The sequence below is a fragment of the Canis lupus genome, chromosome 30 (assembly GCF_011100685.1).
Source record: "Canis lupus familiaris isolate Mischka breed German Shepherd chromosome 30, alternate assembly UU_Cfam_GSD_1.0, whole genome shotgun sequence".
NCBI classification, from domain to species: Eukaryota; Metazoa; Chordata; class Mammalia; order Carnivora; family Canidae; genus Canis; species Canis lupus.
Window position 1 is genome coordinate 8,511,517 of NC_049251.1, and position 17,982 is coordinate 8,529,498.

Sequence of the window (17,982 nt, forward strand, 5' to 3'; positions counted from 1 at the left end):
CCTATACTATGGCATAAAGTCTATGAAAACTGATTTTCTTTAATTTCCTTTAGAAAATCACAAATAATTAAAATTGACTAAATTAGAAAATTTCAAAAAATATAGGGGGAAAATAACTCAAATACCAAAAGAGAAAAAATAATTCCGCACAGTATAAATACTGATAAGAGGGGTACCTGGGTAGCACAGTTGATTGAGCCTCTGCTTTTGGCTCAGGTCATGATCCTGGGGTTCTGGGAGAGGGCCCCATGCTGGACTCTCTGCTAGGCAGAGAGCCTACTTCTCCCTCTGCCACTCTCCCTGATTGTGCTCACACACACTCTCTCTCAAGTAAATAAGTAAAAATCTTTAAAATATATACTGATAAGAAATTTAGTGAAATTCTCAAACTGTTTTTTCTCTAACCATTAAAATTTGTATGAATCCATTAAGTTGAAATAAAGGTTACAAGTGACTATTTTGCCAAACTGAAACTATTAAATATCTTTCAGCAATTCTGCAAAAAATAATTGGGAAAAAAAGTTTTTCACGAATATTTTGAGAAAGAGTAACAGTAATTAGGTTTCATAGGATATTCATTTCCCACTCACCATATTACACAATTTAACAAAAAATAAGTTCAATGGCTTAAGAAACATTCCTGCATTCACTAAAATGTTTTAGTGAAATGTTTCAGTTAATCTTAACCATTAAAAAAGCTTTCACAGCGAGCCTCTGTTAAAAGTAAAAACTCTAGTATGGCAAGATAGGAGGAGAGGACAAGGAATCTACAATGAATAAGAGCACACTAGTGTAAAGAGCTTTTCTGTCCTAGGTGCTTTCATAATACCAGCCCTTTTAATCACCACAATTACTCAAACCTTATTCTCAGTTAAGCTAAATAATTTGCCCAAGCTAGAATCAGAACTCAGATCTACTACTGTGACACCAAATCCCCAATTCTTCACCACCAGACTGCTATAACAAAAACAAAGAAGCCTCATGACTTGGGCATACCTCCTAGTTGGTTTGCCTAAAAACCCATAAGTTTGCTGTCCTAAGCATAATCACAAATAGTCTGTTGCCCTTCATTTTCAAAAGTATCCACATTTGAACAATAATTTTTGGTCACCCTAAGGCATGGCAAAGAAGATGTAAATAAATCACAAAGCACTCTTTAAAATTATTTATTTATTTATTTAAGAGAGAAAGAGAGGAGTGACACACAAGCAGGGGGAGGGGTAGAGAGAGGGGCAGGCTCCCTGCTGAGCAGGGAGCCCAACTCTGGGCTTTATTCCAGGACCCTGAGATCATGACCTGAGCCAAAGGCAGACACTTAACCAACCAAGCCATCCAAGCACCCCCAATGCACTCTTTAAATAAAACCCCAGTTGAACCAAAACTTTTCTTTCAGACTATCAAATATTCATTAAAAGGCTACTATATACCAGACACTGATTGAGGAAAAGACCTTGTCCTCAAATAACAAAGACCAACAGAGCCCTCTACAAGTAGGCCAGAAACAATTTGCTCAAAGGAATCACTACAAGAGCATGGGCACAGGGCAGCCCCGGTGGCCCAGTGGTTTGGCGCCGCCTTCAACTTGGGGTGTGATCCTGGAGACCGGGGATTGAGTCCCACGTCGGGCTCCCTGCATGGAGCCTGCTTCTCCCTCTGCCTGTGTCTCTGCCTCTCTCTCTGTGTCTGTCATGAATAAATAAATATAATCTTAAAAAAAAAAAAAAAAAAGCGCATGGGCACAGTCTAGCAATTTAACAAGCCCAGAGTTTACCCAAAACAGTTTCAGAAATAATAACACCTGCATTTTAATTGCTCCCAGCTAAAAAAAGGATGGCCCTTTCATAAACTCCTAAAATGGCAAAGAAAATATTTTGGCCTACCTTAAAGGCATATGGAGGAAGAAAAAAATGCTATCCGCATTTTCCCTTCCCTATTGTTATTAATGACATTACACTACTATATGAAAAAGAAGTATGTTAACAAAGATTTTTTAAAAAATCAATTACAATGCATTTGCTTTCTTCTAGGAAAGTATCAACTTCCTAAAAGAGTATCTTCACCAAGACAGGGAACAAAAACATCTTACTAAAATAATAAAATAAGTATCTTTACTAGCATAACTGCCTCTATGGAGTTCTGCAGTATACACTATAGACAGAACCTTAGGTTGAATAAGTTTAAACCCTATTTATTAAGCATTTAGGGTTTATATATTACTAAACCAAAAAATCCAAAAGGGAGGAACAGTTTCCTGAGGTATTTACTGGACCTTTCCACATGGTAACTTAAAAAAATTTTATGATTTTTTTTAAGATTCTATTTATTTATTCATGAGGGAGAAAGGCAGAGGATACAGGCAGAGAGAAGCAGACTCCATAGAGGGAGCCTGATGCGGGACTCACTCCCAGGACTCCAAGATCATGCCCTGAGCCGAAGGCAGATGCTCAACCGGTCAGCCACCAAGGTATCCAAGTTATGCTATTTTAGAGGTTATATTTTCATACGGTTATATTTCCATAAGTCTTGTAGTGAAAAGCACTCACTTAATAACAATTCATCAAATTAAAAACTTGAAAACATAGCTGAAGATCTCTTACCGAAGAGCCAGTTATTGCAACAAATTTCACAGCTAGATTCATGAAAACACTTACCTTTTCCAGAGAATGATACAGCTCAGAAAAAGATGTTCTCATATAAGAGAGAAATTAAAGGACTGAACTCAACAGCCCAGAAAACTTGAGCAACTCATTTCATTCCTCAGCAAAGGGAAGATAGCTTTAGCCTGCTTAATGGTTACTTGTGAAAAAGAGAGATGCCTCACCAAGTGCTGGGAAATTTTAGCTATCAATCAGTTCAATAGTTAATCCTCTATTAGTCACTTAGATGTGTAATGATTTTATTAACATTAAATACATTTACTCATTCTCTTCATTATACAGTCAATTAGAACAAGGCAGATATTGTGTACATCAAACTAGGTGCTCAATAAACACTTGTTAAATTGAAGTTATACTTTTTCCTCTATTTAAGAAGTCTGGTGAGGTGGGGAGGGAGATTCCATTACAAGCGATTCCAATTTTTTGATCTTGTATCAAATACAACAGATTAACATTCTATTGAGAGCTATGTGCCAAACATTTCATATGCATATGTATTTTATATATGCATTAACTCATTTAATCCTTTTTTAAACATTTGTATTTATTTATTCATGAGAAACACAGATACAGGCAGAAGGAGAAGCAGGCTCCCTGCAAGGGAGCCTGATGCAGGACTAGATCTCAGGATCCCAGGTTCCCAGCCTGAGCTGAAGGCAGTAGCTCAACCACTGAGACACATCCAGGTATCCCGCACTTAAGACCTAGGCACTGGGGATCCCTGGGTGGCTCAGCAGTTTGGCACCTGCCTTTGGCCCAGGGTGCGATCCTGGAGTCCCGGGATTGAGTCTTGCGTCGGGGGCTCCCGGCATGGAGCCTGCTTCTCCCTCTGCCTCTCTCTCTCTCTCTCTCATGAATAAATAAATAATAAATAAATTAAAAAAAAAAAAAAAAGACCTAGGCACTATTATAACCTCCACTTTACAGAAAGTGAACACAGCCAGAAGTATCAAAGCCAGGTCTGAAATCCAAGAAGTCTGACTCCAAAGTCCCACATACTTCAACTTCAATACTGTCTGAACAACCTCAAGCAAACCAGAGGCTCCTAGGGCATAAAACTACACTAAGGCAGTATTTCAAACAGTATATTCATTCACTCAATCATTATTTAGAGCATTATAGACTCAAAAATATTGATTTTATATTACAGGTTATAATCCAATGCTGCTTAGTTTATTTTGCTGCTCAAATCATTCCAGTTTTGGCCACTGAGAGCTCTTTCAGCTGGCTCCTGACATACCCTCCTCCTCATGGGGTTGTGTTGTGGTGGTGGTGGTGAGTGGTTTTTGTTGTTAGAGCACTTCCTTACTTTCTGGCACTACAAGATGTTCTAGGTTCACCTTATATATTTCCTGCCCCATCCTAGAATCAGCCATTTTTCCAAGGAGCTCTTGTTCCTTGTATTAAATAATGGTATTGGAAACTAAGATCTTGTGTTGCTCCTGAGTTTCTTTTAACATCAGCTGACAGACCACAGAAATATATGTATATTTATAATATTTATAATATAATCTGTATTATATTATATATAATATGTAATATTTATATGTATATTGTATATTATATATGTATATAAATACAAGCATGTATACACATATACAAATATTTCAATATGTAACCATCTGTATTAAGCTAAACATGAGTTCATGCTGATGTTCCCAACTCTAATCTACCACATGAATCATTCTAGCCTCCTCCCCTTATCTGTAAATTCACACAATAACAGTGAGGAGCCCATCTCTTACCATCTATTTACTAATTGTTCAATTGCAGTATACATACATATCAGTATCAGAATTAACCCGCACCTTCACGGGATACAATTTTATCAATTAGACTACAATGCTTATGTACAATTCCTTTTGTCTTAGATTCCACTCATTTCCAAGATTACTTAGGTCAGCATGCCCCTTCTTCCCTTTTTAGTAAGGTTATTTCACACATTTCTAATACAATTAGATTCTCTTTTCTACATTCCTTCATGGGACCTCTCTACCTCCTCAATGATCTTTGTTTAATTTTTACACATTAAAGTTAATTTTGTGCTGTAAAACCCTATGGGTTTTAAAATTTTCATGTCATAGCCACCATCATGGTATCCAAAAGAATACCTTTATCAAGCAGTATTTTAACTAAACTACATGCTACTAGAGGCACCTGGCAGGCTCAGTTGGTAGAACGTGCAACTCCTGATCTTAGGGTGGACATGGAGCCTACTTGAAAAAAATGATGTTACAAGGTACTACAATCCTCTATGGAAGTAACATGGTTGGATGGAGAAGTTGAAGTCAAAAGCTGTGACTTTAATGCTATTGACAAGCCAGACAGACTTTAGGAACATTGGCTATCCTCTCAAGGTCCCACAAGCCTCTTTGTAAAGTGAGAGGGTTCAATTAGATGATAATATATAGCAATTAAACACTATGTGTCGGGCAGCCCCAATGGCTCAGCGGTTTAGCGCCGCCTTCAGCCCAGGGCTTGGGTCTATTATTACATTTTAAAAATGACTCTAGGGCAGCCCTGGTGGCTTAGTAGTTTAGCGCCGCCTTCAGCCCAGGGCGTGATCCTGGAGACTTGGAATCAAGTCCTACGTCCTTGCTTCTCCCCCTGCCTGTCTCTGTGTGTGTGTGTCTCTAATAAATAAATAAAATCTTTAAAAATAATAATAAATAAAAAATAAATAAAAATGACTCTTAAAAAGGCAAACTATTACTAACATTAGAATAACATTCAGTGGGCGACCCCGGGGTGGCTCAGTGGTTTAGCGCCTGCCTTCGGCCCAGGGCATGATCAAGTCCCACACTGGGCTCCCTGCATGGAGCCTGCTTCTTCCTCTGCCTGTGTCTCTGCCTCTCTCTGTCTCTCATGAATAAATAAAAATTTTTAAGAAAACAATAAACAAAAAAAATGTGTTTATCTTTGCAGACCCTCTATACTCTCCATGCATATACACACACCTGCATTAATTCACTTGTATATCCCCAGAGTCTACCATAGTCCCTTGAGTGTGGCAGGTGCTCAACAAATTGTTGTTGGGAGGGTCAAAAAGCATTCATTAGGTGTTCAATAAATATTTATTGAATGAACAAAATAAGGAGTTTCATAAACCATTAGGTACAAGCATCATTAAATGGTTTGCTGACCTGAAATAAACTAGGACTAGATCACAAAAGTCTCTGGCTTTGTAACCCTTACAACTGTGTCTGGTTTGTTCTTGAGCCTTAAACACCTTCTGTGCTAATAAGTTTCATAAACAAACAACTCATTATATACCTGTCAAGCAATATTCATCTTTCAAACTAGTTCTCAATTTCCAGGATTATAATTCATGTTTTTCAAAATTCAACTTAATTTAATCAAGTTCATCCCAGTCTTCATTATTCCATCATGGAGTCAAATTTCTTTATCTTCATGTGAAAGCCTTACCATTGCCTTCATAATTTATATTGCCATTTTCTGGAAACTTCCCTCCTGCTTAATTTATTCTTCCTTGAGGTGCAATAATTGGAATCCATTCTATAGTCTAAGAGTGGATTGTATTGTGGTTTTGTACCAAGATAATTAATGCAGTCCATTTTTATTTTTTCTTTTTCATACCTCTCCGGGGAATGACTAACATTTTGTTGGCTTTCTGGCAACACTCAGCAACATTCTCAGGAATAAAGTGACCCAAACATTCTTTTTACCATATTTATGTTCACTAGTCGTTTGTTCATGCGCAAAAATATGAAAGATTTACCCACAGTTTATTCTACTTAGCTACTAACTTCTTACAAAGAAAGCTAGTTCTTTCATGCAAACCTGAAAGAACTTTATTTGTTCTTTTACAAGAATAGTTTTAGTACCATTACCAAAAGATGAACTCTATGCTTGAATGCCCTGAGTAGATCCTATATCCCATACAGGCTGTTCCTTCCGACTACATAACAAATAGTTTCCCTTCTCCCAAATCAGAATAGAATGTATGTCATGGTCTTTGGAGTATTTATTTCTTCAAAGACAAAAATAAACCAATTTTCATTAATATGCTATCTTACAGTTAACATGTCATTTAATTTCAGAAGTGAAAATTATTATCCCCATCCATTTCACAGATAAGGAGAACTGAAACTCAAAAATGTTGAGTAGCTTGGGGCACCTGGGTGGCTCAGTTGGTTAAGTGTCTGATTCTTGGTTTCTGCTCAGATCATGATCTCATGGGTCCTAGGATCCACGCTCAGCAGGGAGTCTGCTTGAAGATTCTTTTCATCTGTGCACCCCCACACACACACTCCCAAGTGCTCTCTCTCTCTCTAAAATAAATAAATCTTAAAAAAAAAAAAAAAAAAAAAAAGTTGAGTAGCCTACCCAATGGTTAAGTGGGACTCAAACTCAAATCTTTCTTAGTCTAAAAACAATGTCTCAGGGACATCTGGGTGGCTCAGCAGTTTAGTGTGCCTGCCTTTGGCCCAGGGCGTGTTCCTGGAGTCCCCGGATGGAGTCCCGAGTCCTGCATCAGGCTCCCTGCGTGGAGCCTGCTTCTCCCTCTGCCTATGTCTCTGCCTCTGTGTGTGTGTGTGTGTGTGTGTGTGTCATGAATAAATAAATAAAATCTTTTTTAAAAAATAAAAATAATAAAAAAATAAAAACAATGCCTTGGGACTTCTGGGTGGCTCAGCAATTGAGTGCCTGCCTTCATGCCCAGGATGTGATCCTGGAGTCCCGGGATCGAGTCCCACATCAGGTTCCCTGCATGGAGCCTGCTTCTCTCTCTACCTATGTCTCTGCCTCTCTCTCTCTCTCTCTCTCTCTCACAAATAAATAAAAATCTTAAAAAATCTGCATCCTTATTTTCAGTAACCTATAACTGAAATTAGCATTTCTTTCCTTCAAGTCTGAAGGTAGGCAGCACAGCCCAGCAAGATTAGACTTTCACTAGTTATTTAATTCAGTAATAAAAAGGATATTTCTTACATCATAAATTACTTTTTAAATATGGGAACATGGGATCCCTGGGTGGCGCAGTGGTTTGGCGCCTGCCTTTGGCCCAGGGCGCGATCCTGGAGACCCGGGATCGAATCCCACATCGGGCTCCCGGTGCGTGGAGCCTGCTTCTCCCTCTGCCTGTGTCTCTGCCTCTCTCTCTTTCTCTCTCTGTGACTATCATAAATAAATAAAAATAAAAAAAATAAATAAATAAATATGGGAACTATATATTATATATTTAAATGTATAATATATTATACAATATATCTCATATTCTGAGAAGGCATTCACAAGCTTCTTTAAATTGCAAAGGGGTGCAGGGCACATAAAAAACGTTAAGGACTCTGCTCTATAGGGGTGCCTGGCTGGCTCAGTTGGTGACCCTTGATATCAGGGTTCTGAGTTCAAACCCCACACTGGGCATGGAGCCTATATTTAAAAAAAAAAAAGAAAAAGAAAAAGAAAAAGAAAAAGAAAAAGAACCCTGCTTTACAGACCATCACACAGGCTGTCAATCCTTGGTAGTGAAAGTTTATAAAAGCACCTCACACAGTTGATTCACTGTCTTTCAGTCCATTAAAAGTATCAATATGGGGCACCTGGATGGCTCTGTGAATAAGCATCCATCCGCCTTTGGCTCAGGTTGTGATCCCAGGGTCCTCAGATCAAGTCCCGCATCCAGCTCCCTGCAGAGAGCCTGCCTCTCCCTCTGCCTATGTCTCTGCCTCTCTCTCTGTCTCTCTCATGAATAAATAAAATCTTTTTTTAAAAAAAAAGTATGAATAGCATTTAATCCCAATTTTTTTAATATCTAATTTGTCAACTACATTTACTATTACTAATCTCCTACTTCTGACCTAACATATATAGAAATCTCTATTATGTACTTATTAAAGCCAGGCATTAAGCTTCGTGATTTTTTCAACCCTAAGCAAACCTACTATATCACGATTAGAAGCGATTCCAATGCTCTGTAATTGAATTCCTAACTTAATGTACCGCCATAGTCTGAATGTTTGTGCCCCCTTCCATCATATGTTGAAATCCAACTCCAAAGATGATGGTATTAGGTGGGACCAGAGCCCTCATGATTAGGATTAGTGTCCATAATAGGTGTTTAATAAGTTATTAGCAACTATGTTCTTCTCATCCTCTGCACGCTACAGCCTATCATATCAAAATGTTCATGCTTAAGATTCAACTTAAAACTTGTCATCAGGGCAGCCCGGGTGGCTCAGTGGTTTAGTGCCCCTTTCAGCCCGGGGTGTGATCCTGGAGACCCGTGATCGAGTCCCATGTCAGGCTCCCTGCATGGAGCCTGCTTCTCCCTCTGCCTGTGTCTCTGCCTCTCTCTCTCTCTCTCTCTCTCTCTCTCTGTGTGTCTCTCATGAATAAGTAAATAAATCTTAAAAAAAAAAAAAAAAAAACTTGTCATCAACTTCATTTATTTTGCCACACAAATTCAAAGTATCTGGAACTGGAGGGTATTATGCTGAGTGAAGTCAGTCAGTCGGAGAAGGACAAACATTATATGTTCTCATTCATTTGGGGAATATAAATAATAGTGAAAGGGAATATAAGGGAAGGGAGAAGAAATGTGTGGGAAATATCAGAAAGGGAGACAGAACGTAAAGACTGCTAACTCTGGGAAACGAACTAGGGGTGGTAGAAGGGGAGGAGGGCGGGGGGTGGGAGTGAATGGGTGACGGGCACTGGGGGTTATTCTGTATGTTAGTAAATTGAACACCAATAAAAAATAAATTAAAAAAATTAAAAAATTAAAAAAATAAAAAAAAAACAAATTCAAAGTATCCTATTAACCCTATCCTGTTCCAAACTCTCAAAACTTCACTGGATCCCGGCATTTATATTTTGTGTCAACTTGTACGTTGACGTTAAATCCCCAAGCCAGTTTTAATCCTCTTGAGGGCAGAGAGGTGTCTATTACTCCCTCCCTAGCCCTGTGTCTACACAAGTAACAGCACTCAAAGGCTCTTAGGAATACCATTCCTTGGTAATACAAAGACAAGCAATTATTTAAGTGAAATTATAACACCATAGTTTACGGTCTGTTGCTTAGACATCACATTTCCACCCTGATGTACTCAAAAATGTTTTTATTAGTCATAAACTTTTCTAATCACATTTGTCCTCTTTATAATTTTTTCCTATTAAAAGAGACGAGGATCTTTTTTTTTTTTTTTTTGAGACGACGATCTTTAAAAACTAGTTTGGATTCTACTGAAACAAAATAAAGAGAAAAAGAACACAGTAGACTAGAATAACAGAATTTAACCCTTAAAAATACAAATTTATTTTATTATGTAGTAGGAATGTGACTTTTACCATATAATAACCTCAAATTATTTATTTATAGGAAGAGCTTGAGAACTTCAAGCATAAAACACAAAGGGAATGGAATATTATTTGGCAACAAAATCCTGATACATGCTACAACATGGATGAACCTTGAGAGCATGTTAAGTGAAAGAAGCCAGTCACATAAAGACACATATTGTATGATTCCCTTTGTACGAAATATCCGGAATAGGCAAATCTACAAAGACAGAAAATAGATTAGTGGTCGCTAAGGGCCAGGGAAAGGGCTGAGGGGAGAGTGACTGCTAATGGGACTTCTTTCTGGGGTGATGAATTACACAGTGGTGAAAGTTGTACAACTCTGAGTATATTAAAAATCACCCAGGGGATCCCTGGGTGGCTCAGCGGTGTAGCGCCTGTCTTTGGCCCAGGGCGCGATCCTGGAGTCCTGGGATCGAATCCCACGTCGGGCTCCCTGCAGGGAGCCTGCTTCTCCCTCTGCCTGTGTCTCTGCACCTCTCTCTCTCTCTCTGTCTCTCATTAATAAATAAATTTAAAAATCTTAAAAAGTAAAAAATCACCGAACAGTATTTTTGGTATGTGAATTATATTGCAATAAAGTGGTTACTTAAAAATAAATAAATAAAACGCCACCACTAGCAAACCACAGTGAAAATCTCCTTGGAAAAGAAAATCATGAAAGCCACTGATTGGAAAAGTAACTGGTTACCTGTGACTTTTTCGAGGTCAACCTCCTAATTCCATCTCCCAATCCTACCAACAAGTACTCAAACATGAAACTAAACAGTGTATGAATCAAAGAATTCGGGCACAGTTGGCTGTAAACTAAAATAGTTGAGTGCCTTCTTAGGCTCTATCGCTCCCAAACTGTAGGGGGCTTCCACCCTAGCTGATTACGGAAGTAGTAGTTTTCATCAGCAAGCTCAAGTAGGAATGTCAAAATTGGATGACACTTGCCTAGACGTTCTACAAAAACCTAAAAGACCACAATGGGTGTCCCCTACACACTCCTAAATATGTGCACGTGTTAGGCTGTCCCCACCTAACACCAACAAACAGCATACTCCATTTACCCATATCCCAACTTGCTCCCCATAAACTGGCATACTCTTAAGCTCTTAGATCTTATTTGTTTAAGAGGACAGATAAAGCCCTCACAGGGTTCCCACTTGAGCTCAACCAGCCCCCGTCCTGACCCACCCCACCCCCAAACCCACACACGTGTTAGCCCGACACCGCCCCACCGGGTCCCACGTGCACCTGGTCTAACACAGTCCCCACGTGTGGGCGCCCCACGGGCTCCCTCGGCTATCTGAGGTCACCGCGTGACCCCAGGTCTGTAGAGGTATGAGAGGGGGAAGGACGAGGCCCAGGTCCCTGAGGTCCCAACCCTACGGGGAGTGTCCACACCCATCCTCCCCACTAACCCCAACAAATCCAAGGGCCGGGGGCGACGGCCCCTTTAAGACGCGGCCCAGTCGTCGCCCGCAGAGAGGGGCGCAACGGGGCCTACACAACCCCCCCTTCCGTTCGCCCGCCCACGTCTAGTCGCCTCACCTCGGGCCGCCGGGCCCCGCCGCCGCGGCGGCGGCGGAGGGGGGGCGGGGTGCGGGCGGGGTCCGAAGGGGGGGGTCGCCCCGCCGACGGTGGAGCCGCGGTTCGCTCTCTGAGGCCGTGGGACGGTGACTGCGTTGGGCGTGGACGCTCCTAGCTCGCTCCCTCGGCGGCTCCTGGGACCCCAAGATGGCGGCGGCGCTGAGGCGGCTGCGGGCGCTGGGCCGGCGGCGGCGGCGGCCACTTTCACTCACTGAGAGGAGCGGAGCAGGGACACGGGGAGCCATGGCGGGGGGGAGGAGAGGCGCCATAGCCAGGCCAGAACAATCGAGCCGCTACTCAGCTAGCTTACCCCCGCCCCGCCCACGCTCACAGATCGTCGCCAGCCCGTGGCCTCCCGCAGTGCCGCTGCCGTCGGCCTCGTGCAGCTCGCACCCCGCCGCTGCCGCCTGACGCCCAGTGTGGACTGGGGTTCGGGGGGAGACCCTGATCCATGCCATCTGAGTGCAGATTGGTCGAGGCTGAGACTGGCGAAGATTGCCGAAAGGCGGCGGGGAGGAGGAGGAGGATGTCGTCGCTAGAGTGAGCAAGCAGATCTCGCGGGAGCAAATGTCGCGAGACCTTTCCAGTCCGGCAACCGCCGGAGAAAGGTTACTTTCCCCGGAAGTAACGTCAATCGAAACGGCCGGGGTCCTGGGAATGTTCGTTTCCGCAAGCAGGAGCTAGGAGGGTGCTTGTGAATAGTTTGTTAGGGGCCACGGAACATTGAGATGACTGGAGGGAGAGGTTAGGTTCGAGTGTGGTATTTTATCTTGTTTGTGGCCACTTTGGGCGGGGTTATGCATCGTTGGGAAAGTGCCTGCTGTGTAGAGCCGCTCATTCAGTACAGTACAGTACAGTTTGGGCTCTCCTTTAAGGCTTAGGGACCAAGACCACAATGCTGTGGCATAGAAGTGAAAGCTTTAGGATTCTAGGACTTGGGAACAGAAAGACCTGTTACTAGAAATGTCTTCCTGTTCTCACACCCTCCCAGTGAGCCTGATTTGTCTGTTCCAACTCCACAGTTAAAGCCCCCTGCTAGCCACGTGTACTAGAGTTGGTGAGATTCATTTACCAGGATCTGTGATTAGAAGTACCTAGTGTAAACCTAACTGAAGATGAGCATTAGATTTTCTTAAATGTTAACTGTGCTGTAGTATTTTGGTTCCCTCACATTTAATGCTTTAATTCATTGCAATCTGGCCCTTAGCATTTAAGCAGAACAGCATTTCCTTAAGGTCATTCAGTAGCCTTCTTGTGCTAAATTTACTGCACTTCAGAAAGTTAGTTTTGCTTAGAGGCAAAAATATTGATAGTACCCTTTGTGTGAGAACGAAAGGGATATAAGAAGACAAGTATTTGTTCATTTAGGCAGGGTAGAGGGGGGCATTTAGTAAACCAGAAATTAAAGTGATTGGTGTCTTAGATGAGAAGGGTAGGATTAAGGGGAGGAATGGGAACAAGGTAACAGGATTGAGGGAGTGGCAAATATTGTACAGGACTCTTAGAACCATAGTTAGGTTTCACATACCCCCAAAAAATAAACTCCTAAAACCAACTAGGAAAATATTTGAGTAACAGTGAACTGACTGTAGTATAAACAAAAAGGACAAGAATAAAGAGAATAAAATCAGTATGCCCCTAGAGGGACCAAGATGTAGACTCTTTTAAAGTTCAAATGTAGGTTGACTCTTTTATTTCCTTTCTATTGCTGTGCTAACAAATTACCACAAATGCAGTGGCTTAAAATAACACAGGCTTATTATCTTATGTTCTATAGATCAGTAGACTGAAATAGGTCTCAAACTGGGCTAAAGCCCTGTTGGCAGGGCTGCCTTACTTCCTGGAGGCTCTATGGCAGAATTATTTCCCTTTCCAGCTTTCAGAGGTTGCTCACATTCTTTGGCTTTCCGTTCTAAAGCCTCCATCTCCAAAGCCAGCAATGACAGGTTGGGTACTTCTCATCATATCCAACCAACTCTCCTTTTCATTACCAGACAAGGATCCTTGTGATTATATCACGCCCACCCAGATAATCTAGAATAATCTCCCTATTTTAAAATCATCTGAAAAAAATAAAATAAAATAAAATCATCTGAATAGTAACCTTATATCATCCACTTGCAACCTTAATTCCCCTTTGCAATATAACCTAACATTCACAGATACCACTGGACATCCTTGGGGAGAGGGCAATATTCTGCTCCCTGCATATGTCCTAGAATTTCTGAAGTACAACTCTAGGTTTTCATGTGTGATTTTCACACTAAAGTCTAGCTTTTTCCATTCTCTAATACAGTCGTATATTTTTTATAGTTTTTTTTTTTTCAGTAATATCTACACCCAACATGGGGCTCAAACTCACGACCCCAAGACCAAGAGTCATATGCTCTCCAACTGAACCAGGCTGGCACTCCTACAGTCTTACATTCTTCTTTTGTTTTCCTTTTTTTTTTTTTTTAAGATTTTTTACTTATTTATTTGACAGAGCACAAGCAGGGGAAGTGGCAGAGGGAGAGGGAGAAGCAGACTCCCTATTGAGCAGAGAATTCATTGTGGGGCCCATCCCAGGACCCCAAGATCACAACCAGAGCTGATAGACACCCAACCAACTGAGCCACCCAGGTGCCCTAGTCTTACATTCTTGATTAAAAGTTTGTACATTCTTTGCCTCAGAGATTTAGTACAGCATATAAAATTTAATCCATGATTTCTTGGTAATTTGTATTCAAACTGAGATTTAATATTTTCCAGAAATATCTTGATTTTCTATTAATGTTCATTTTAATGTTTTCTATTCAAATGGGGGAGTCTCCATTGGCTTTAATATTGTTCAGTCATTCAATATGCGGTATTTAATTTTATCAGGGTAATGTTTAAAATACATTAAAAAATAAAACAAATTTTTTTAAAGATTTTATTTATTTGAGAGAGAGAGAGAGCATGCCCGAGTATGCAGAGCAGCAGGCGGAGGGAGAGGGAGAAACAGACTCCCCACTGAGCAGGGAGCCTGATGCTGGGCTTGATCCCAGGACCCCAGGATCACAACCTGAGCTGAAGGCAGATGCCCAACCAACTGAGCCACCCAGGTACCCCCAGAATTTTTTTAAAATTTGTTTTAATTGAGTAGATTCTATGCCCAGTGTGGGACTTGAACTCATGACCTTGAGATCAAGAGTTGCATCCTCTACTGACTGAGCCAGTGAGGGACCCCAAAACATACAGAATATTTTTTAATGATAGTTTTCAGGAAACAGTGCAGTTGACTTAGGATATATATTTTATTACCAATAATAAAGCAATAAACAAAAATAAAAACTACAGTGTGTGGGGTTGGGGAGAGACCCAAACTGAAAATACTGGAATCAACTGTATTACAAATGAGTAACCTAGCTACTCTGTAGAGGATAGGGAAGAAAGGAACTCACTTAAGAAACTGAGATAAATAGTATATTGACTGGATACCTAAGAATAAGACCAAATGAACTGTACAGAAATGTCCTCGTCTATGCACTAAGTATTTTTCACAGGAGTGTGGGGAAGTAGGTTAGCAATTTGAAACTAATATGTATGCTAAAGTTAAATATATTCTAGATCATGAGTTGAACTTCTCAATGTTGAAGGAAAAAGTTATTAACTAGGGAAAATAGGAAAGCTAAAATGAAACCTGTGATGTTGGATTGGAATCTGAGGTATCAGTGTAAGTTTATGGGTTCTAATATATGTACAAGTACAGAAGTATAGATTGATATCTATGTAGGGACTAATATATTTGCAAATACATGTGTGTATGTATTTGCTAGTTCTTTTTTTTTAAGATTTTTTATTTATTCATGAGAGCACAGAGAGAAAGAAGCAGAGAGAGAAGCAGGTTTATGCAGGAAGCCTGATGTGGGATTATGCCCTGAGCCAAAGGCAGATGCCCAACTGCTGAGCCACCCAGGCATCGCCTATATTTGCTAGTTCTATCTGCTGAGAGTATCTACAAGCAAGGAGCATACTTAGTACACAGATACTGATTTCTAAACACAATTCTCCAATAAAAGGAACAAGGAGAACCTTGAAGAAATGATTGATTCAAGATGAACCTGGAATATCTTGTGATGCCAGAAAACAATACTGAAAAAAGGACATCACAAAAACACAGGAGCCAACCTGAAAGAGCTCCTAATAGCCAAAACAGTACCTACTGATAGTGTTGCATTATGACAACTATTTATTTTTAGTATTCATGTGTCCTCCCTGATATAATTGGTTATTTAAATGAATGAGATAGATGAGCCGGCTTTCTTTCTTTCTTTCTCTCTCTCTCTCTCTCTCTCTCTCTTTCTTTCTTTCTTTCTTTCTTTCTTTCTTTCTTTCTTTCTTTCTACTCTACACCCAGTGTAGGGCTTGAGCTCACAACCCCAAGATCAAGAATCACATGCTCTCCTGACTGAGCCAGCAAGGTGCCCCGAGATAGCTTTCTTTAAAAATAATAATAATAATAATAATTTATTTATTCACAAGAGACACACAGAGAGAGGCAGAGACATAGGCAGAGAATTCCATTTAATAAATGTAGAAAGTAAAAGAGCTAACAAAAATCACTATTAAGCAAACATCACAGTAGTAATTGTTGCAGACAAAATCCCCTGATGGATGTTAGATTAGTGGGTGAAAATTTGAGTATTTACATAGATTCAAAGTGTCTCGCCCAAGACTTATTTTAGCACAAAAAAGAAAGGTGGTAACTTTACAATGGTGAAACTTGGCAGAATTACTTTAACCAAGTGATCAAGGTAAACATCAGTAATAAGACATACATATGCCAAGGAAATTTCCTATGTTTATGCAAGGAGCTTCTGATCCCCACTGGAGCAGTGGATTGCAACAGACAGTCACTACCAGAACCATCAGATTGTAGAGGGGGACAAAAGATTTCCAAAAACATAGGGTGCTCCTCTGGGTCGCCAAAAATGTGTAAAATGGAAAATAAAACCTTAAAGGTGCTAGAAGAAAACACTAATTATTTTAACCTTGGAGTGATGTATTCCTGTTAAACCTGCCATAAAAGGATGACATAAAGAAGTCACAAAAGAAAAGGCTGATAAATATAAAAAATATACCCAACCTAAAAATTACCATAAATCACCTAAAGAAGCCAATTTCTTTACTATACAAGGAGCACTTATATGCCAAATTTTAAAAAGTAACAGCCTAAGGACATCTGAATGGCTCAGTGGTTAAGCGTCTGTCTTTGGCTCAGGGCGTGATCCCAGGGTCCTGAGATCGAATGTTGCATCGGGCTTCCTGCATGGAGCCTGCTTCTCCCTCTGCCTGTATCTCGGCCTCTCTCTGTGTGTCTCTCATGAATGAATAGATAGATAGATAGATAGATAGATAGATAGATAGATAGATAGATAGATAGATAGATAGATAGATAAAATCTTTTTTAAAAAGTAACAGCCTAGGGGATCCCTGGGTGGCGCAGCGGTTTGGCGCCTGCCTTTGGCCCAGGGCGCGATCCTGGAGACCCGGGATCGAATCCCACATCGGGCTCCGGTGCATGGAGCCTGCTTCTCCCTCTGCCTGTGTCTCTGCCTCTCTCTCTCTCTCTGTGACTATCATGAATAAATAAATAAAATCTTTAAAAAAAAAAAAAAAAAAAAAAAAAAAAAGTAACAGCCTACTAGGAAAAGAGGCAAAGAAGAGAAAACCATTCATTTGTTCAGTAAGTGTTTGCTGAATGCTTAAGGAATGCAAGGCCTGGCTCTAGGCACTGGAGATGTGGCTTTGCAAAAGACAACAGAGGTGCCTGGCTGGCTCAGTCAATAGAGCATGCAACTCTTGATCTCAGGGTTGTGAGTTCACGCCCCATGTTGGGTGTAGAGCCTAGTTAAAAACACACAATTTTAAAAAATAGTAATTAGAGGACAGCCCTGGTGGCTCAGTGGTTTAGCACCACCTTCAGCCCAGGGTGTGATCCTGGAGACCTGGGATCAAGTCCGACGTCAGGCTCCCTGCATGGAGCCTGCTCCGCCCACTGTGTCTCTGCCTCTCTCTGTGTGTCTCTCATGAATAAATAAAAATCTAAAAAAAAAAAAAATAGTAATTAGGGATGCCTGGGTGGCTCAGCAGTTGAATGTCTGTCTTTGGCTCAGGGTGTGATGCTAGGATCCCAGGATCCAGTACCGCATCGGGCTTCCTGCATGGAGTCTACTTCTCCCTCTGCCTGTGTCTCTGCCTCTCTCTTTGTGTCTCCCATGAATAAATAAATCCTTTAAAAAAATAGTAAAGAAAAAAACATAGAAAAATAAATATCAAACATTGACATATATATGAAAAGATTCTCAACTTCACTTATAAACAAATACTTTAAAAAAAATCAAAATACTGGGGTGCCTCGGTGGCTCAGTTAAGTGTTTGCCTTTGGCTCAGGTCATGA

The 17,982-nt window shown here is 40.7% G+C and overlaps 1 protein-coding gene across 1 annotated transcript in view; it reads right to left on the reverse strand.

The window, feature by feature from the left end:
* INO80 (INO80 complex ATPase subunit) overlaps positions 1-12,003 on the reverse strand; it is a 128,929-nt gene extending 116,926 nt beyond the window's left edge. Inside the window, exon 1 of the mRNA XM_038580091.1 lies at positions 11,520-12,003. The gene's annotated coding sequence lies outside the window, so the exon portion shown is untranslated. The remainder of the gene's footprint in view (positions 1-11,519) is intronic.
* Positions 12,004-17,982: the final 5,979 nt, after the last annotated feature.